The sequence below is a fragment of the Heterocephalus glaber genome, unplaced genomic scaffold (assembly GCF_053883595.1).
Source record: "Heterocephalus glaber isolate CG9 unplaced genomic scaffold, H.glaber_assembly_v1.0 deba00000122, whole genome shotgun sequence".
NCBI classification, from domain to species: domain Eukaryota; kingdom Metazoa; phylum Chordata; class Mammalia; order Rodentia; family Bathyergidae; genus Heterocephalus; species Heterocephalus glaber.
The window spans coordinates 88154084-88175959 of NW_028258138.1; the positions used below are offsets into that span (position 1 = coordinate 88154084).

The window sequence follows — 21876 nt, forward strand, 5'->3', positions numbered from 1 at the left end:
GTGTAGAATAGGAAGATCATTCTAGATTATTCCATGAACCAGAATTAATCCTAAGGTTCTTTAAAACGTGAAGGAAGACACAAGAGTCAAGAGAGGGATGTGACTATAAAGAATGATTAGGCAGAGGCAATATTTTTTGCTTTGAAGATGGGGGAAGGGGGCCTCCAGCCAACAGTGTGGGTTAGCCCTAGAAGCTGGAAAAGGTAAGGAAACCAATTCCTCCCTGAAGTTTGTATAATGAAACTCAGCCCTGTGGATACCTGTATTTTATCCCAGTGAGACTTGTGTTGGACTTTTAGCCTATAGAATTTGTAAGATAACAAATTTGTAGTGTTGTAAGTTTACAGTAAATGTGTTACCACAGCAATAAGAAAGTAATGCGCTACCCTTCAGCTATCCTTTATTCCACCTTGACATTGTAAAACTGCCCTTGCGCACCAGCAATTCTCTTGTTCATGAAGCAGTCTGGAATATTCTGTCCTTTTCAAAGTCCTCCTCATCCTTCAAGGAGCTTCTAAATAATGCCCTTACTTTAAAATCATTCATAATCCTACATCCTTTTTTCATTCAGAAACATCTCTTAACTTTTACAAAGTGCCCCCCTGCTACTTAGCACTTAATCCATCTTTGTGTTCATTATGTCCCTTGTCTTCCATTATTACATTGCAAACTCTGAAGAGAAATTGAGAACCAAGTATTTCTCAGTAAATGGTTAGTGAGTGAAAGTATTGATTCTCTAGCTCCCAATTCCAAATAAACTCCAAAATCTGAATCACAATATTGCACTTGAGCAACTGCCCAGTAATCTTAGTTCATTGTTAGAATTATCTCCCAACTAAATAGTAAAGCCTGGTAGAATGTTCTGTGAGTTGTCGCCATCATCTTTATCTCTTGCCTCAGTGCACAGCATTTTACATGGGTTTTAAATACTGGTATGTAAATTTAATGGATGAAATTAAATTGTTACATCCTGTTTTCATTTTCTATTTCACTCTAAAGAAAAATTCTCGTTAGAAGTTTGGTGTATTAGAAAAGTGTGTGTATGAATGACTTTGCATGTATGTAGTACATCTCCATAAAACATATAAGGGATTGGCAAGGATAGATTCCACAGAGAAGATATGTTGGGAAGGAGGATCAGGGATTACAGGAACTGACTTTTCACTATAAACTATTTCTTTGTGTCTTTTGGATTTGTGTACTATGTCTTATATGATATATATATATATATATATATATTTTTTTTTTTTTTTTTTTTTTTTTTTGGTACCGGGGATCGAACTCAGGTCCTTGCGCTTGGGAGGTAGGTGGCAGAACCACTGAGCTAAATCCCAGGTCCACTATGTCTTTGTATTACCTTTGAAATCAAATAATAACTTTTTAAAAAGTTGTTTAGTATTTTTAATTTGATGTAACAAAAATTAATCAGCTAAATAGACAAGATGACTTTCTACCAGACTCATCTTGCATTTCTTCTTTTCCTTTTTTATCCTCACAGATTACAATTAAGAGTATCAGTTGTTTATTGAGTACCTTTTGTGTTCAACTCCATTAACACATTTGAAACAGGGCCGTAATTTGTGCATCTCGCTGCCAGGTAGCCCTGAACCACTGGTGTACATGCATGACTGTCCTATTGGGCAGCATGGGACAGTCCCACTGGGTGGTTTATGCTGCCCAATGGACCAGTCATGCACATACCACTGGTGGTTCAAGCCAACACTGATGTGTTAAACAGTTAATATGCACCTAACATTGCATGTGACAGAGAGCTGAGAATTTGATTATAAAGAAGTAAACAGCTTGTGGAGTTGTATATGTCTTTAGAAATGTCCATTTCCCCATTCTTTTATGTACCAAAGTTATAATTCACCCCAAATATTTCAACACTGAAGACCAGAGTGGGTACTGTACAGCAAAGTCCCCAATCTTTTTTGGCACCAGAGACCAATTTTGTACATGAAAAATTTTTTGTGGACTGGGCCTGGGGAGTGGGGGGGTGGTTTGGGGATGATTCACATGCATTACACTGATTATGAACTTTATTTTTACATTGTACAATAAAATAATTATACAACTCACCATAATGCAGAATCAGTGGGAGCCCTGAGCTTGTTTTCCTGCAACTAGATGGTACCATCTGGGGGTGATGGGAGACAGTGACATCTGAAGTCCATTCCTTAGGTCCAGTCTACTCTGCAGTCTAGTTTTGGTTGCTGTCCAACAGAAAACCCTGCTTCACAAAGATAGGATGTTGGAAATTAAAGCTTTCAGTGCTTTTTTGGCACTCTCAGGATATCCTACCAGAATTCGTGAAGTTGTCTCAAACATAGTTTAAAACCATTTGTCATTTGCATTCTCAGGCAATTCATTGTCTTCTAGCACAGGCAAAGTTAATTTACCTGGCTTATTCACAAAAAGGATCATAGGCCCATTTCTTCCCACTTCAGAGGTCTTTTGTGGTTAGGAAGTAATGTGAAAACTTTTGAAAGCCAAGATAGGTGATCATGCCTCTGCTGGGAAAAAGAAGGGCCTGGCTCAGTCTCTCAAAATCTGTGCTAACATTTGAAACATGTCAAAAATCCCAGTGTTCACACATCACCCCTGATTCCAGTTTGGCTTTGTTTTTGGTTTTTTGTTTGGGGTTTTTTTGGTACCAGGGATTGAACTTGGGTCCTTGCGCTTGCACAGCAGGTGGTGAAACCACTGAGCTACATCCCCGGCCCCCAGTTTGGCTTTGAATGCAGCCATTTTATCTGCTGACTTAAACACAGTTGTCATTCTCCCCTGAAGTGACAGATTGAGTTTGTTGAGCAGGTTAAAACTGTCACACAAGTAAGCAAGTTTTACAACCCATTCTGTTGTAAATGTGCTGCCAATGATGACTGCTTTTCTAAAAGAAATTTCTGGACCAGCTCTCATAGCTCAGAAACACAGGCCAGTGATTTACCTTTAGAAAGGTGAGATGTCATTTCTGTGCATAACAGATGATGTGTGTGGTCTACATCCATCCTCACAAAACTATAAGAAGAGATGTAAATTAGGGGCATGTACTTTAATTTGGTTGATAATTTTAATCACATCCTGTAAAACATTAAGTTCCAGTGACATTTTTCATCTAGCCAGCATTTCTGCATGGATGACGCAGCACACAGACTTGTATTCAGAAATGACCTCTTTGACTTGAACAATGAAACCAGAAAGCCGTCCAGTCATGGCAGCCTCTCCATCCACGTACATACCAACACAAAATAACTAGCACAATTTTCCCGATATGTAATCATTCAAAGACTTGAACAGTTCTGCAGCTGTGGTGTTGGTGGGCAACAAAAGTGCACATTAACAGGTTTGCATGTACATCCTCCTAAAGAATATATCACACAGGGGCTGGGGATTTAGCTTATTGGTGCCACCACCTGCCTCACAAGTGCAAGGTCCCGAGTTTGATCACCAGTACCAAAAATATATATATATTTAAATATATATTTTTATATTTTACATTTATATACTTATATATTTATATATTTTGTATATTATAATATATTGTATTATAAATATATATAATATTTATTTATTATATTTATGTATCACAAAAAAATAAGCATTGTTGCCTTATCAGTACCAGTGAACTCATCAACCTCAATTTCATACCACAGTCACTCATTAATCTCTAAATACTGCAACTCAATATCCTCTATTTCATCAATGAGTCTATTAAGGGTGCTAGCCAAATGGGAAAGACATGCTGCCTTAGGAACTGTGGCTGCACCTAGAAGTTCATGACAAATGTCCTTAGCAGCAGGCTGGATCAACTCTTCACCAATAGGAAAGGGCTTCTTAGCTTTAGCGATGCAGTTAGCCACTAAGAATGATGCCCTCAGTGCAAAAACACATTTGATGAAGTGGTGGCCTTCAGTGATTGTCTCTGTTCTTCATGTTCATGTGTTTTTTTTTCTCTTTTGAAAAACTCCAAAGTCTTGTCTTTAGTTGTGGGGTGCTGGGATTCCATGTGGTGAAGCAATTCTGAAGGTTTCATGGCTTTGTTGGATAGCTGGTAACCATAAATTATACAAAGTGCCAGGGATTTAGCTCAGTGGTTCTGCTGCCTGCCGCACAAGCACAAAGACCCAAGTTCAATCCCCGGTACCAAAAAAACAAAACAACAACAACAAAAAAAAAAAAAACAAGAAACAAATAAATTATACAAAGTGGGTGTGGAGAATATAATCACCTGTTGTGATAACCATGTAATTTAAGTAGGAGTCTTGGTATTTTCTTTTCTTTTTTTTTTTTTGGTACCAGGGATCAAATTCAGGTCCTTGTGCTGGCGAGGCAGGCAGCAGAACCACTGAGCTAAATCCCTAGCCCAGACTCCTGGTATTTTCTGAAGGCCAGCTTTTTGTTCACAGTCTTAGAGTCATCTGCTGTCTCATCATTGGCTCTTCCCTCTTTTTAATGAAGCTCTCCAGTGACATTTGTTTTTTACTCATTTTCGCTAGAGTTAGCTTGTGGGCTTTGAAAAAAATTGACTGAGACAAGTGTGTGCTACAGAGAAGAAGCACAGATGGAAGCCATAAGTAAAATAATGAGTGGGCCATAGAAGGACTAAAATAAGTGTCAAATTCTGACTGAAATTATGCTACCAGATGCCACTTAATTGTCACTTGCCATTCACTGATAGGGTTTGACAGGAGTCTGCAAGCAATTGATTTATTATGGTCTCTGAGCAATCGAACCACTCTGCTAATGTTAATCCATATTTGCAGCCACTCCCAGTGCTAGCATCACCACCTCAGCTCCCCCTCAGATCATCAGGCATTAGGATTCCCCAAGGAGTGCACAATCTAGATCCCTCACAAGCACAGTTCACAGTAGGGTTCCAGCTCTCCTAAGAATCTCATGTCACCACTGATCTGACAGGAAGTGGAGCTCAGGATGTGATACAGGCCATGGGGAGCAGCTGTGAATACAGATGAAGTTTCATTCAGTTCTCTGCCACTCTCCTGGGTCCCAACAGGCCATGGATAGGTACTGGTCCCTGGTCCAGGTGTTGGGAACCCCCTATATAGAGGGTTAAAAAGGAAGGGGGAAGGGAAGGAGGGGAACTACTCCTGGTTCCTCTCAAGAATTTGTAATATACCATTTATTCATACCAAAATTAGTAAACATGACATTAAAGTACTAAATTATTCCAGCATGGTGGTGCACACCTGTAATCCCAGCACTCAGGAGGATCACCATGAGCTCAAAGCTATGTTGGGCTATGTAGTGAGTTCAAGACCAGCTTGAACTACATAATGAAACTGTCTCAAAAAAACAAAAACAAAACTAAATTATATGGAACGGATCTAGAGCATTATTATAAAGGCCATAATGATGTTGTGTTGATTTTGTGGCTGCTGTGCCAAATTACTACAAACTTGGTAGATTGAAACAACGTAAATTTACAATTTACAACTTTGTGCTCTGGAACAACCCAGTCCCATGTATGAGAACCAGGCTCAAGGTCCCGTGACACCCACTGGGCCTCTGTTAAAGGTTCCACTGCCACCTAGTGGCACCAAGCTGGAGACCAAGCTGGAGACCAAGCTGGAAACAGACACCTCAGATCCAAACTATAGCAAAGGTGAACATCCAAGCGGAGCACACTATTCAGCCCATCTGACATGTGTTATTGATTGCATAGAGCACAGTTGGAGAATAATGGGAGGAAGTTTAAAGACTTAATAGAGAAAATAAGATTTAAAGCATACCTTGAAGAACAGGTAAAATGTACTCTGTAGAGAAAAACTAATGACGTCTCCCAGGCAGGAAAAAACACCAAATACAGAGGAATATACTTCGGACTGAAAGGGCTCAAGGCACTGTCTTTTGGGGAAGATAAAACACGGATTAAGTGATTGGTAGAAGAAACTAATAGAGGGGCCAGGGATTTAGCTCAGTGGTTTCAGCACCTGCTGTGCAAGTGCAAGGACCCAAGTTCGATTTCTGGGACCAGAAAAAAAAAAAAAAGAAGAAACTAATGGAGAAAGATATTACATAGTCTGTTAGAACAAAAGGATTTAAGAAGACAAAAGATAACACTAAATGTCACAGAAGTAAGTTCAAAGAAACACCCAGAAAGAGTTAAACACAGTACATAAATACATAGCAAAAACAGGGATATTGGATTTCAAAGACTTTGAAACCCAAGTAAGGAAGAACAAATATAATACAATAAATACATCAAAACTGTTTATTCCACCTGTAGTTCTGCTGTTTTCTTTAAATTTTTCTACCGTCTTTATTTTTGCTAACCTAAAAGGAGAAGGTAGGTAGGAAATTCATATAAAGAAAGAAATATTAACCTATTAATATTTTCTATCCCTTTTATGGATCAGATACCCTATCTTTGAGAATGATAGCATTTGATAAAATGTACTCCTAGTTTGACCTACTTCTGTCATGAGCATTTCTACCTCCCTTTATCTCCCTGCCTTTCCCAAAAACAGAAGAAAGAACTGGAGCAGGAGGGGGCATGCAAAAGATTTGAATGATAATGATATAAGGACCAGGCTGCAGAGAAGAGATGGGAACAAGAAAGAGAAACAAATGAAAGATGTTACACCACATGGTCTTACGATTCTAGTGGATTACATGTTGGAAATGTGAACTCATATAGTGTGATGCCCTTGCAAAATAATGAAAAGGAAGAAAAGGAACTGCTGTTAGAAAATCAAGAAACTTGTGAACTAAAGAAAAGTACTTTACCAATTTACCTGTGCTTAACTAGTTTGAAAGATAATATTTTCTCAAGCAATTTTACCTACTTTTATATTTACACGAGAAATATTTATTCATGTTAGCAAAGTGCTAAAATACTTCCACCCATGCAACTCTGCTACACTTCCCATTATTCCTTTTCTGTGGGGGGCCTTGCCCCCCCGCTAGAACTCTTGAGTGCCTTTTACGGACATATCCGGGCCTGCTGCAAATCTACCCGGCAACAAGGAAGTAGCCCCAGTACCCTCCTCTTGCTCCTCCCCTCTAGCCCTACGGTATATATGTTGTAACAGCTTCTGCAATAAACGAGACTTGATCAGAAACCTGTCTTGTCTCCATCTCTCGTGTCCCCTGTCCCCTCTCATCCTCGCTCCCCCTCTAGGGTCTCCGTTGACTTACCCGCGGGCCGGGACAAGTGGCGCCCAACGTGCGGCCAGAGAACGGGGGATCCAGTGAAGGACGCTGCTCAGGGGCCCTAAGATTAAGATTGAGGAACAAAGAGCACACTCGACACGGGAGAGGCTTGCAATTGACGTGGACCTGCCGTCTTTTTGCACCTCGGTAAGTTGAGCAGCGATTATGGGACAGGGCATTAGTCAGCACGAATTGTTTGTGCAAGGTCTCAAGAAGACATTACAGGCACGAGGGGTAAAGGTTACAGTCAAACAGTTGTTAAGATTTTTTGATTATATTAAAGATCTCTGTCCCTGGTTCCCTGCTGAGGGAACCATTGACGAACAGAGATGGAAAAAGGTGGGGGAAGCTCTCCAGGATTATTATGCCACTTGCGGACCCGGGAAGGTCCCTATTGCGGCGTTCTCATATTGGAATTTGATTAATGATATTATTTCTCATAAAGCGAGGGATCCACTGGTGGCGCAGGCTATACAGGCTGGGGAGGTAGCTCTCCGAGATGGTAAGGGGCTGACACCCGCCAGTGATTCTGACGCAGTCTCCCGGGCCAATATGGCGCCGGGGCCCAGGCCCGTTGAGACCACGACTTCTTTGTCAGACAAAGAAGAGGACTTGATGTCCTTTGACAGTGACGACGATCCCGCCCCCGACGGACATGACGTCCCTTCGGACCAACCCCAAACGGCCACGAACCCTGCCAAGCCCTGTAGGGCAGGGCCTCGCCGAACCCCTGCTTCCTTGCTTTCCGCCACCGCCTCTAGGACAGCCCCACCCTCGCGGAAGGTTCCGCCCCTATATCCCTCCCTTCAAGCCTATCGTGGCCCGCCTCCGCCCCCAGATCCGCCCCAAGAGGGCTCCGGGTCGGAGGAGCCCGCGGGGGGAGCATTGTGGGGCGACTCCGGATATCCCCCTCCTTATATCTCTTCAGGCCCCGACACTCCCACTCTGGCATGTCCTGTTGTTGATCCCCAAAAGGAACTCCGGGACAAAATAGAATTTCTAAAAGAACAGATAAGGTTAGAAAAGGAACACCAAGAACTTATTACCCAGCTTGAAGGCTTAAGAACAGGCAAAGCCCATAAAAATGTCCGTAGAGAAGACAAACTTAAGCCACGACCCCCCGTTAGAGGGGCGGCCCCTAGGGTGCCATCCGGGTCGGGAGTATCCCTGAAACTTAAAAATGCGGAAGCCTTTCCCGTAACTAAAACTACTGACGCACAGAGACAGGCGTGAAGACACCACAGTGGTTTTGATTTTAAGGTCATTAAAAAATTTAAAACGGCTGCAGCTCAATATGGGGCCACTGCACCTTACACCATGGCTATTTTAGAATCGGTGGCAGAAAATTGGCTCACCCCAATTGATTGGCAGACTCTGGCCCGCGCCACCCTTACAGGAGGTGATTATTTATTATGGAAATCTAAATATGTTAAAAATTGCCGAGAAACTGCTAGGCGCAATGCTCAGGCGGGGAATGGATGGGTGCTTGACATGCTCCTTGGGGAGGGGGCCTACGCCGCCAACGACCAACAAATACAATTTGATGCGGGGTTATATGCCCAGATTCAGACCGCCGCCACTAGGGCCTGGAAAAAGCTCCCCTCCAAAGGAGACGTGAGTGCCTCCCTCACTAACATTCGGCAGGGCCCAGACGAGCCATTTGCGGACTTTGTCCACCGCCTTCTCACGGCGGCAGGCCGGATTTTTGGGAGCGCGGAGACAGGGACAGATTTTGTTAAACAGCTTGCTTTTGAGAACGCCAATGCCGCCTGTCAGGCCGCTATCCGCCCCTATAAAAAGAAAACTGACCTTTCCGGCTACATTCGCCTTTGTTCTGAGATTGGGGCCGCCTACCAACAGGGCCTTGCCATGGCGGCCGCCATGCAAGGCTTCACAGTCAAACAATTTTTGCAACGCCACGTCGGCAATAAGTGTTTCCGGTGTGGGGCCACCGGCCATTTTGCTAGAGAATGCCCGACCACTAAAATGCAGGGCCCCAATGCTCCGCCCCCCGGGCCCTGCCCCCGATGTAATCGGGGGAGGCATTGGGCGAGTGAGTGCCGATCCAAAACTGATGCCCAGGGCCGACCCCTTCCCCCTCTTAAGGATTCGAATTCGGGAAACGGGAAAGGGGGCCAGCCCCAGGCCCCCAACTCCAAACAAATTTACGGGGCGCTCAATTTTGCTCCAATAAACAGCAATCCATTTCAGACCTCATCAGAGCCACAAAAGGAAGTGCCGGATTGGACCTCAGTGCCACCACCCACACAGTATTGACCCCAGAAATGGGAGTCCAGGCCCTCGCCACAGGAGTCTTTGGACCCTTACCTAGAGAGACTTTTGGCCTCGTAATAGGCCGAAGCAGTAGTACCATAAATGGGCTGTTGGTTTACCCAGGAGTGATAGATAATGACTACTCTGGGGAAATTAAAGTTATGGTTTCTTCTCCCAAAGTTATTAATACCATTCAATCAGGCCAAAGATTTGCTCAATTGCTACTCCTTCCCCTTCTCTCTACCTCTAATAAGGCTCTAAACAACGCCCGAGGCAGCCAGGGATTCGGCTCATCTGATGTTTACTGGTCAGAGATACTTTCAGCACAAAAGCCTCTCGTGACCTTGTGGTTAGATGGGAGACAATTTTCTGGGCTGGTTGACACTGGTGCCGATGTAACTATCATAAAGGGAGAGGATTGGCCTCAGGCATGGCCATTAAAAGACACCCTCACCCATCTCGGGGGTATAGGTCAGAGTGAAAATCCTAAACAAAGTGCCAAAGATCTGACCTGGAGAGACCAAGATGGTAATCAGGGCACCATTCAACCTTATATCATTTCAGGGTTACCTATTAATCTATGGGGAAGAGACTTACTATCACAAATGGGGATAATTATTTCCAGCCCCAATGAAATTGTCACTATGCAGATGTTTAAAAATGGGTACATTCCAGGAACGGGACTGGGGAAACACCCTACAAACCTTACTCACCCCATTGAGCCTGTCCCTCGGCCCCCTCGGGCAGGGCTAGGCCATTTTCCATAGGGGCCATTGACACTCCTGCGGCCCATGCTGAAAAGATTACCTGGCTCTCAGATGATCCAGTGTGGGTCGATCAGTGGCCCCTCTCTAAGGAGAAATTGTCAGCAGCTCAACAGTTGGTGCAGGAACAGCTTCATGCTGGCCATATTATTCCTAGCCACTCCCCTTGGAATACTCCCATTTTTGTCATTAAAAAACGGTCGGAAAAATGGAGACTCTTACAAGATCTTAGAGCAGTTAATAAAACCATGGTACTCATGGGAGCTTTACAACCTGGTCTCCCTTCGCCGGTAGCCATTCCCCTTGGGTATTACAAGATTATTATTGATTTAAAGGATTGCTTTTTCACCATTCCCTTACATCCTGCTGATCAAAAACGCTTCGCATTTAGCCTTCCAGCGACCAATTTCTGTACCCCAATGCAGCGCTTTCAGTGGCTGGTTCTGCCCCAAGGCATGGCCAATAGTCCCACCCTGTGCCAGTCATTTGTAGCCGCGGCACTCCAATCCACCCGAGACAATTGGCCTCAAATGTATATTATCCATTACATGGATGATATCCTTGTAGCGGGGCAATTAGGAAGTGAGGTTTTAGCTTGTTATGCTGACCTTCGACGGGCACTTGAATCTCATGGCCTCCAGATTGCCCCTGATAAGGTTCAACTAAAAGACCCTTATAACTACCTTGGATTTCAGATGAAGGGACGTCACATTTCCTCCCAAAAGCTTACCTTGCGGCTGGACGGTCTTAAGACTTTAAATGACTTCCAAAAATTGCTAGGAGACATTAATTGGCTTATGCCCTATTTAAAGCTCACTAAACATGACCTGAAGCCTCTCTATGATACCCTACAAGGTGATAACCACCCTACTTCACCTCGACAGCTCACTGCCGAGGGGCGCAAAGCCATCAGTACAGTGGAACAAGCCATTCAAAATCAAACAATTAATTTTATGGATTATAACTCTCCTTTACAGTATATCATCTGCAAAACCTCCCTCTCTCCCACTGCTGTCTTTTGGCAAACCGCTCCCCTTTTGTGGGTTCATCTCCCAGTTTCCCCTAAGCGGGTCTTTTACCCCTATTATGTTGCAGTTGCAGACCTAGTTATCTTGGGCAGAGACCATGGAAAGATGTACTTTGGAAAAGAACCTGATGTCATTATCCAACCCTACCCTAAGGACCAGGTCGATTGGCTTATACAAACCACCGATTCCTGCCCAATTGCTCTTGCTTCTTATTCAGGGTTATTGGACAACCACTATCCTCCCAGCAAACTTATTGACTTTGCCAACAGACATGACTTCATTTTCCCGAAGATCACTTCTTGCTTTCCTCTGCCAGAGGCTCTACCCGTTTTTACAGACGGTTCTTCCACTGGAATGGCTGCCTATGTGTGGGATGATAACATTGTCCAGTTCCAAACCGCCCACTCTTCGGCCCAGTTAACCGAGCTCCAGGCAGTCATAGCGGTCTTTACCGCATTTCCTGCCTGAGCTTTTAATCTCTTTACTGACAGTGCTTACATTGCCCAATCTGTTCCCTTATTAGAAACATGTGGACTGATCAAACTTGCCTCTCAGACTGGTGGTCTTTTCCTCCAATTACAAGATCTAATCAGAAAACGATCCAAATCCTTTTTCATTGGGCACCTTCGAGCCCACTCTAACCTACCCGGCCCACTTGCAGAGGGCAACCGCTTAGCAGACCTAGCCACAAGACCTCAGGCTTTTGCCTATTCAATAAATACTGATGCCCCCAGTCCGATTGACCAAGCACAGAAGGCACACCAATTCCATCATCTTAATGCTCACACGCTTCGCCTTATGTATAAGCTTACTAGAGAACAAGCTAGACAAATTGTTAAGGCCTGCCCTACGTGCACTCTGCACCTTCCTACACCTCATCTGGGAGTTAATCCTCGTGGCTTGATTCCAAATGCCCTATGGCAAATGGACATCACACATTACCCTAAATTTGGAAATCTTAAATATATACATGTCAACATTAATACATATAGTGGATTCATATTTGCCACCCTGCAATCTGGGGAAGCTACTAAACACGTCATTGCTCATCTCCTCACTGCCTTCTCAGTGCTTGGCTGCCCACAACAAATTAAAACAGATAATGGTCCTGGCTATATCAGCTCTGGCTTCTCCAAATTTTACAAACAATTTACAATAACACATATAACGGGAATCCCATATAATCCACAGGGACAAGGCATTATAGAAAGGGCTAATCTCACACTTAAAATTACTTTAGACAAAATAAAAAAGGGGGAATGGTATCCTACTAAGGGGTCTCCTAGAAATCTGATATCACATGCACTATTTATTCTTAACTTCTTAAATTTGGATGCCAAAGGTTTATCTGCAGCCAATCGTTTCTGGCAACCAGAGACGCAACGACAATTTGCCTCGGTGATGTGGAAAGACCCCCTGGACCACTCATGGCACGGGCCGGATCCTGTACTTATCTGGGGCTGAGGATCGGTGTGTATTTACTCCAAGGAAATGAAGTCAGCCAGGTGGCTCCCAGAACGCCTAGTAAAACAAGTTGATAGGTGTGCTGATGATGCCGATGACCTGACGTTGTCCAATCTTAACCAGTTAACAATGGCACCTACAATTACAATCTAATAATCATCAAGAGTATAGTATAATTCAATTTGGCTAGTTATATTTGGGTGCACCCTAATTTTACACACTGTCTTATATGTTTGTCTATTGTCTGTTGTTTGTGTTTGTACAGTTGAGCTCAATATGTTCCTTCCTCTTCAAAGGATATTCGCCTATTGTTAAATTGACTTATAGATAATATTATTAAACTAAAGACATGCTTTTCTTCCCAGGTTGTTAATTGATCAAAGTACCACTGAAATTTATTTTATGAAAGTGACGTGCATTGTTACCCACACGCAACAATCAAATTACAATTAACAGTTATAAAATAAAAAGATATATATTCTTAATTGTTTGTCAAAACGATTATAGATGGGAACTCCCTTTGATGAATATAGAAGTGGCCACCCAGAAAATGATTATTCTGGTCTTAATTCATTAAAGGGACCCCCTAGTAAATTTTATATTATATAATCTTATGGGAGACATATCACAATGAATATTATCTAAATATGTTATAAATTGATTGTATTGGTTGTCCTTGATATTTAAGCACTAAATATGTTGTTACAAAACGTTCATATTGGTTAAGTTCTGAATATGTTATTGTAGCATGTCCACATTGGTTATCTTCAAAAGCTTAATCAGGGTAGCTTAACTCTCTTATTCACAGTCTAGCCTTAAATGAACATTGCTGTTTTTATGCCAACAAATCTGGGATCGTCAGGGGAAAAATTCGCGAACTTCAGGAAGATTTAAACAGATGACGACAAAAATTCACTCAAAATCCCCTCTGGACTGGCCTCAATGGTTTCCTCCCTTATCTCCTCCCTTTGCTGGGACCCTTATTGGGTCTACTCTTGCTCATTTCTTTAGGGCCCGTACTTTATAACAAAATCATGGCCTTTCTTAGAGCCCAGATAGAGGCAATAAAAACAGCGCCCATACAGGTCTACTATAATAGATTGGCAATGGCTGACCAGGACGAATGTCGGACCATCGATTAGGTCCTTGCCGTGGCGAAGTGTTCTCGCCCCACCTGGTGAGTGGGCTGGCAAGCCAATGACGGGCAACTGAGCAAGCGTGCCATGCAATGAGAGAGCCCTCGTGTGCCGCCTAAGACAGGTGCCAGAGCCTTGATTCTCTGGTTAACCGATGACGGGTAAGGTGCACGGTGCAGACACGTGTGTTGCTCTGACCCAAGACAGGCTCAGCCCCCGCAGGCTTGGCTCTCCTGACGCCTTTCTAAAATTATAATTTTAAAGGGAGGACCTGTGGGGGGCCTTGCCCCCCCGCTAGAACTCTTGAGTGCCTTTTACGGACATATCCGGGCCTGCTGCAAATCTACCCGGCAACAAGGAAGTAGCCCCAGTACCCTCCTCTTGCTCCTCCCCTCTAGCCCTACGGTATATATGTTGTAACAGCTTCTGCAATAAACGAGACTTGATCAGAAACCTGTCTTGTCTCCATCTCTCGTGTCCCCTGTCCCCTCTCATCCTCGCTCCCCCTCTAGGGTCTCCGTTGACTTACCCGCGGGCCGGGACACTTTTCATTATGTAACAAGCATATTTTTAGATTGATGGTTACACCAACACCTTCTTCCAACTCTGCCACCAAAAAATTTTTTTGCAAAAATCAAAGGCAATGGCTTTTAAAGACTTTAGAAAATGGATACGATTATGAGAAACATTTTATGTGTAAGCCTTATTTTGTTCAAACTTCTATTTTCAAATAAATGATGTAGTTCACTAAAATGAGCGATGAAGTTCAACTTCCCTTATCTCTTTTATTTATGTTATTTAAGGGTCACTAGCAGTTTCATATCAGGTGCTGTATCGGAGCAGGCTAGAGGATATGCTGGAAAAAAAAAAAACATCTCAGGGCCCTAACACACTCACACACACTCATTTAATGAAGGGCTCTGCTCCACAAAGTCTTCACTCAGAGACCCTCCTGGACCCCGGCAGTAAATAGCTCCTGTCATTTCTGTGGGAAGAAGCATAGCAGATTGTACATAGCCCTTGAAGACTTCTAGCGGAGGTGACGTGTCACATTTCATTGTCCTCTCGTGGGCAGATAGCCACACCCAGCATCCAAGGGCCTGGCAACTGCCATCCCAGAATATGCTCAGGAAGGAATAATGTGAGCAGCATTGAGGATTCTCACAGGTCGGAAATGAGAGCTTTTCTTCTCAAAACAACCTGAGAAAGTGCAGGTGATGTAACGTTGAATAGGCTTTCTAAGAGAAATTTTAGGTTCTCAGTAAATTGAATAGGAAGCCCAAGGTTCCCACGTCCCTACTCCCACACACACATGCCATCCCTTGCTGTCCCTCGACAGTGATAAAGTTGCTGTACACAGTGAACCTACATGCATTCATCATTATCAGCCAAGGTCCACAGTTTACATCAGGTTCCTTCTTGATGTTTTATGTTCTGTGGGCTTTGACAAATGTATAATTTCATGTATCCATCATGGCAGCATCATACAGAAGAGTTTCACTAAAAATCCTCTGCACTCCTCCTGTCTCACTCTTACTGTAATCCCAGGAAACTACTGGTCTTTTCACTGTCTCCATAGTTTTGCCTCTTCCAGAATATCATATGGATAGAGTCATATAGTATATAGCTTTTTCAGACTGGCTTCTTCTACATAGTACATGCATTTAGATTTTCCTCATGTCTTTTCATGACTTGATAGCTCATACCTTTTTAGTGCTGATTAATATTCCATTGTATTAAGGTACCACATTCTATAGATTTGCCTACTTGAAGGATATCTGATTGCTTCCAAGTTTTGGCAATGATGAATAAAGCTGCTATAAACATTGTATGCAAGTTTTTGTGTGGACATAAATTTTCAAGTCAGTTGGGTAAACATGAAGGATTGTATTTCTGGATAAGAATTTATATAGTTTTGTAAGAAATGGCAAAAACTGTCTTTCAAAGTGACTATGCCATTTTGCTTTCCAACAAGCAATGAAAAAGAGTTCCTCTACCTCCTTCCCAGGCATTTGGTGTTATCAGAGTTTTGGGTTTTGCCCACTGTAGTGGCTGTATAGTGGTACTGAAGCAGAAGACTAGGGAATGGCAACTGGTTGAAGACAGGAAGTAATGTGATGGAGAACGGAAGCTGATCACCAAGATGTGACCTGTCAATCATAGCCAGGATGCGTGCGCAGAACAACTTCTGCCAGACCAGATCTGGGAGGATACGGACTTTGCCCCCATGGCAGTCTTCCTGTTCTGATGTCTTCCTGTTTCTGCAGTGGCCTGACCTGCTCACGGGACATATTTCTTCTTGCTCCTCTCTTCTCTTCATTCTTGCTTTTCTTCCTGTACTTTAAATGAAAGTTATGTTTACCTGTCTATCAGTTGTCCCAGCCAGTTCTTTGGGTGGGACAGAAAGAGCCTGGGACCACTGAACACTGTGCCATCTGGCAACTGTATTTCATTGTTGTTCTAATTTGTCATTCTTTAATGACATACGATGTTGAGCACCTTTTCATATGCTCATTTACTACCCACTTTGGTGAGATGTTAGTTTAGATATCCACCCATTTTTTAATCGGGGTTTTTTTATTGTTGAGTTTGAACAGTCCTTTGTGTATATTAGATAGTGATCCTTTATCAGACATAACTTGTGCAAGTATTTTCTCTTTGTCTGTTGCCTATCTTCCCATTCTCTTGATAGAAAATTTTTTGTTTTGTTTTTGTTTTTTGAGACAGTGTCTTGTTTTGTAGGTCAGGCTGGCCTTGAACTCACTGTGTAGCCCAGGCTGACCTCGAACTCTTAGAGATCCTCCTGCCTCAGCCTCCCCAGTGCTAGGATTACAGGCATGTAGCACCACATGCTTGATAAAAATTTTAAAATAAAAATTTGAAGCTTGATAGATATTTCAAATAAAAATTTGAAGGGAACTTAGACTGTGTCTCCATAAAGAAAGAAGATTCTCAAATCTCTCACAAAAGCACCTGATCAGTTTTGACACTTGCGGTTTGGGGCACCTATATGAAATATCCAATCGTGGTAAGATTAAAGGTTTGAGGTCAAAAGATCCGTTTTAAGCCCAGTTTAGATAACCACCAGCCACACCAATTAGGATTTTTTTGGTTGTGAGTAGACAAGTCCAAACCTGCCTAAGCAAATCAAGGAATTTATTGAGTCACTGAATTTAAAAGTCCAGGAGTTGATCTGGCTTCAGAGACTGTTCTGCAAACTTCCTCCGGTGAAATCAGTGATCTGTCCTTCTCTCTCCCTTCAGTTCCCCACTCTGCTTTCCTCTTTGCAGACTTTACTTCCCTATCTCTCTCAGTATGAAGTGAAATAGCCTCAGTTTTCTTGGACCTTTTAGCCCCTAAGTGAGACCTACTCATTCCTAGCTTTAAATAAGCAAACAAAAAGGAAACTCAAGGTACTTGGATCACATACTTGCTGTTATTGTTTAGATCTAAAATGCCCCACAAAATCCTTGTGTGTAGGAAGTGGGGCTCTGGGAAGGTGGTTGGGTCCTGGGGGTGCTGTGTTCGTCTCTGAGTTAATCCATTGGTGAGTTCTCAGTTGAATGTGCTGTCAGGAGGTGGTTAGAGGAGGTAGATCACAGGGCCATGTCCTGTGGAATAGCTGCTGCTATAGCTCTCCCTCTGGTGGTGTAGCTGTCCCTCTCTCTCTCTCCCTCTCTCTCTCTCTCTCTCTCCCTTTCTCTCCCCCTCCCCACTTCCAGGCTGCTATGAGTTAAGCAGCTTTCCTCCACAAGGCTCTTCCACCATGCCCTTTCTGCCTTGGAGCCAGAAGACCATGGACTGAACCCTCTAAATCCATAAGCCAAGTAAACTTCTTCTTTAAGTAAGAAGGTAACTAATACATTCATTCACTTGTTCCTTAAAGGAAACACCTGATCTTATTACCAAAAGGAGGAAGTTTCCTAATCAAAACAACATAGTTCCACTATATAAGTTATGACTGAAGGACCCTAGTTAGCAAGACAGACTCCATATTGCTGCTTGACCCACCTGCCCGCCCTTAAGATGAACTCAGAAGGAAGAAGCTTAAAAACCTCCTCCCCTTAGAAAGTCTCTTTAGAAATAACAATTAATCAACTATTGTTTTACAAATGTTCTAACAGCAGAACATTCTGCTTCTGTACCTTTCCTTTGCTTTACTAGTTCTATCCCATAGGGGAGCCTAGAAACTGTTGGCCTCAAAGGTGTATAAAATATGTTAATCTTCCCCCAGTCGGGGCTCAAGTCTGATGTTCGGCTTGGGTCCTGGCCCGTAATAAACTCCTGTGTGGATTTAATATCGGTCTCTGGTTGGTTCTCTCTCGCTGGGTCTAACATTCTTGGAAGCCCCAGCGAGATAGCCAGCTGCTCTGGAGCTTATTATCTTGGAGCCATTGTTTCTTTTTAGGAGAGCCCAGGATCAGACATTGGCGGTGTTTGGGCCCTCTGGACACCAGTCTGCGGAAGGAGAGGCCACCCTGATGGTATTCTGGGGCTAGGCCACCCTGACGGTATTCTGGGGCTCCAGGTAGGCTGGCCCCAGTCGGGCCCTTTCGCCAATCAACCGACCTGCAGGAGTTTATTGGTAAAGCCTCTAGAGGTAAGAACTGAATGATTCTTAGTGCACTGTGGGTAGGTAAGAGGAAGCCAGATGCAGCACAGTTTCCCCTATCTAGAGTCTCTTCACAACAGCAAGCAGACTCACTGGGTTGGAGTCCTCAGAAGAGTGACTCCATGGGTGGGGTCTAAATCCATTGGGCCCCAGAGGTTTTGCTTGGCCAAAGTTTGTCTTTTTCTGTTTATTGTTGTCTGTCTGCTTGCTCTGTGTGCCTTTTGCATTTTCACAGGCTAAAATTATGGGTTCCTCACAGTCTACAGAAGGAACTCCACTGGATTGTGTTTTAAATAACTTCAAAAAATTTATTCCACAGACAGGGAAGATAAATATAGCATAAAATTTTCTAAAGGCAAATTGCAAACTCTGTGTCAATGAGAATGGCCAAGTTTTGGAGTCAGTTGGCCCCGGTGGGAACTTATTCCATGCACATTGCTCAAAAGGTTTGGAATGTGGTCACGGGAGTCGGGGCCCCACAGGTCCCGATTGACCTTTGGCACTCGATTGGGACAGGACTACGATCCATCAGCCCCGTCTTCCTCCTCCCTTTTTCCTTTAAAACAGACAGAGCCTGGGGTAGGATTGATTTATGTCCCTTTTACGACTAGTGATCTTTGCAATTGAAAACATCAAAATCCCCCCTTCTCTGAAAAACCTCAGGCATTAATCTCTTCTTGAGTCTGTTTTTCATACCCATCAGCCAACCTGGGATGATTGCCAGCAGCTTTTACAGATCCTGTTCACCACTGAGGAGCAGGACCGCATTTATCAACAGGCAGTCAAAGAGGCCCTGGGGCCAAACCCCAGCGTCATTCCTGGAACTCTGGGATATTCAGCCAGGTCTGAAACAGTGATTCCATCACAATGCCCCGAATGGGACCCCAATGACAATAATGGTAGGAGGAGGCTGGGGACCTACCACCAGCACTTATTAGGGGGACTCCAGACAGCGGCCAAAAAGCCCACTAATTTGAGTAAGGTAAGTGAGGTTTGCCAGGGAAAAATGGAGTCTCTAGCTGCATTTTTGGAGAGACTCTTGAGAGCCTATAGGGTTTTCACTCCTATTGACTCAGAGGCTCCCGAAAATGCAGCAGCTTTAAATCTGGCCTTTGTTTCCCAGTTGGCCCCAGACATTAGAAAAAAAATTACAGAAATTGGAGGGATTTGAGGGAAAGAATAGGACTGAACTCCTGAACATAGCCCAAAAAGTTTATGATAACTGTGATGCCCTTCAAGGAAGTCCTAGCCAAGAAACTGGGGAAAGTCACTATTGCTGCACTCCAGACACAAGAGACAGTCCCTCTGGACAGAAAAAGAGAAAGCTGCCTTTTTGGCTTTAAAGAAAGCCTTAATGTCAGCACCAGCCCTGACCCTACCTGACATCACCAAGCCCTTTCGGTTGTTTGTGGCTAAACAAGGGGCCATAGCCAAAGGAGTGCTAGCTCAGGCATTAGGGCCTTGGAAAAGACCTGTGGCCTACCTGTCTAAAAGACTTGATCCTATGGCAAGTGGATGGCCTACCTGTTTGAGGGCAGTTGCAGCCACTGCCCTCCTAGTCAAGGAGGCGATAAGCTCAGACTGGGACAGGACCTGGTCATCACCACACCCCATGTGGTGGAAACATTGCTGAGAGGAGCCCCAGAACAATGGCTCTCCAAGGCTCACCTGACTCAGTACCAGGCCTTGTTGCTGGATGCTCCATGCATCAAATTCGCCCAAGAAATGACCCTCAATCCGGCCACCTTACTCCCGAACTCTGACTCATACACATGCCCCTCCCTGACTGTCTGGACACTCTGACAACTTCCACCACCAACCGCCCAGATCTGACTGATGTTCCCCTGCAAAGCCCAGATGAGACCTTCTTCACTGATGGAAACAGCTTTGTGGAAGACCAAGTCAGGTATTCAGAGGTAGCTGTAGTCAGTCCTAGAGAACAGGTGCACTGGACACAGGCATTAAGCCTGGGTGCTTCAACGCAAAGGGCTGAACTAATAGCCTTAACTCAAGCCCTGTTGGGTTGAGACAAGGCTGTAAACATCTACACTGACAGCCGGTATGCATTTGCCACTGCCCATGTGCATGGCGACATCTACAGACAGAGAGGGCTATTGACATCAGAAGGGAAAACTATCAAAAAATTTTTTAAAATTTTGGCCTTATTGGAGACAATTTGGAAAGCCAGGGCATTGGCCATTATTCATTACAAAAGCCACCAAAAAAGAGACAGCTTCGAGGCCCATGGTAACTGAGAGGCAGATGATGCAGCCCGACGAGTGGCCAGAGAACCAGTGAGGCCAACAGACATTCTGCCCATCCGACCCTTTGGCTACCTGCCAGAAAGACCCACATATACCCCAGAAGAAAAAGAGGAATACCAAAAGCGAGGGGGTACAAAACTGAACTCAGGCTGGTGGAAAGGGACAAATGAACAAATTTGTCTCCCCCGAGCCCTGGGGCGACAACTTGTTCATCAGTTACGTCACTTAACTCACCTGGAAAAATCAAAGTTAAAAAGACTAATGAGCTCTTAAGTTTTCAATCCCAGGACTGACCTCTATGGTCCAGGACATCAGTTCCAGGTGTCAAGTGTGTACACAGGTAAACTCCAAGATAAGACCAAGGAAGCAAGGTGATTGACTACGCGGAAGAGAGGCAGGGGAACATTGGAAACTTGATTTCACCAAAATAAAATCCAACAATAGGCTCAAATATTTACTGGTATTGGTTGACACCTACTCAGGTCGGGTAGAAGCTTTCCCCACTCATGGAGAATCAGCCAACATAGTAACTAAGGTTTTGCTCCAGGAGACAGTTCCCCGATTTGACATCCCTCATTACCTGGGGTCCGACAATGGGCCTGCCTTCACGGCACAGATATCCAAATTGTTGGCAAGGGCACTACATATCAATTGGAAGTTACACTGTGCCTATCACCCACAAATTTCAGGGCAAGTGGAAAGGATGAATAGGACCCTGAAAGAAACCCTGACTAAATATGTTCTAGAAACTGGCGGTAGGTGGCCTGATCTGCTTCCTCTAGCCTTGTAAAGAGTTAGATGTACCCCGTATGTTGGCAAGTTTACCCCTTTTAAAATCTTGTATGGAAAGCTGCCACCCTTCCTCCCTAAGTTAAACCCTGAACAGATAACAGAGAGTTCTTGTGTCTCTTTACTTCAGTCTCTTCAAGCCTTACAGATTCTTCAGAGTGAGATCTGGACTACAAAACAACATGCTCAGAAAAAAAAAAAAAAAAAAAAAAACCTTTGTGACGTTCCAGCCTCACAGTTTCAAGCCAGAAGACCAGGTTCTGATAAGCTTGCTTTGCTTGCACCAAGGACTTGACTAAATACATTCCCAAATCAGTTTTGGCTACCCGATCTGCCACTTTATTTTGTGTCACCATGTATGTTGTTCCA

At 43.8% G+C, this 21876-nt stretch overlaps 1 long non-coding RNA gene across 1 annotated transcript; it reads left to right on the plus strand.

Annotated features, from left to right (window-relative positions):
• Positions 1-7069: 7069 nt before the first annotated feature.
• Positions 7070-14295, plus strand: LOC147830562 (uncharacterized). The gene is made up of 2 exons (XR_015439108.1): positions 7070-7323; positions 12585-14295. It is a non-coding gene; the product is annotated as an uncharacterized LOC147830562 (long non-coding RNA).
• Positions 14296-21876: the final 7581 nt, after the last annotated feature.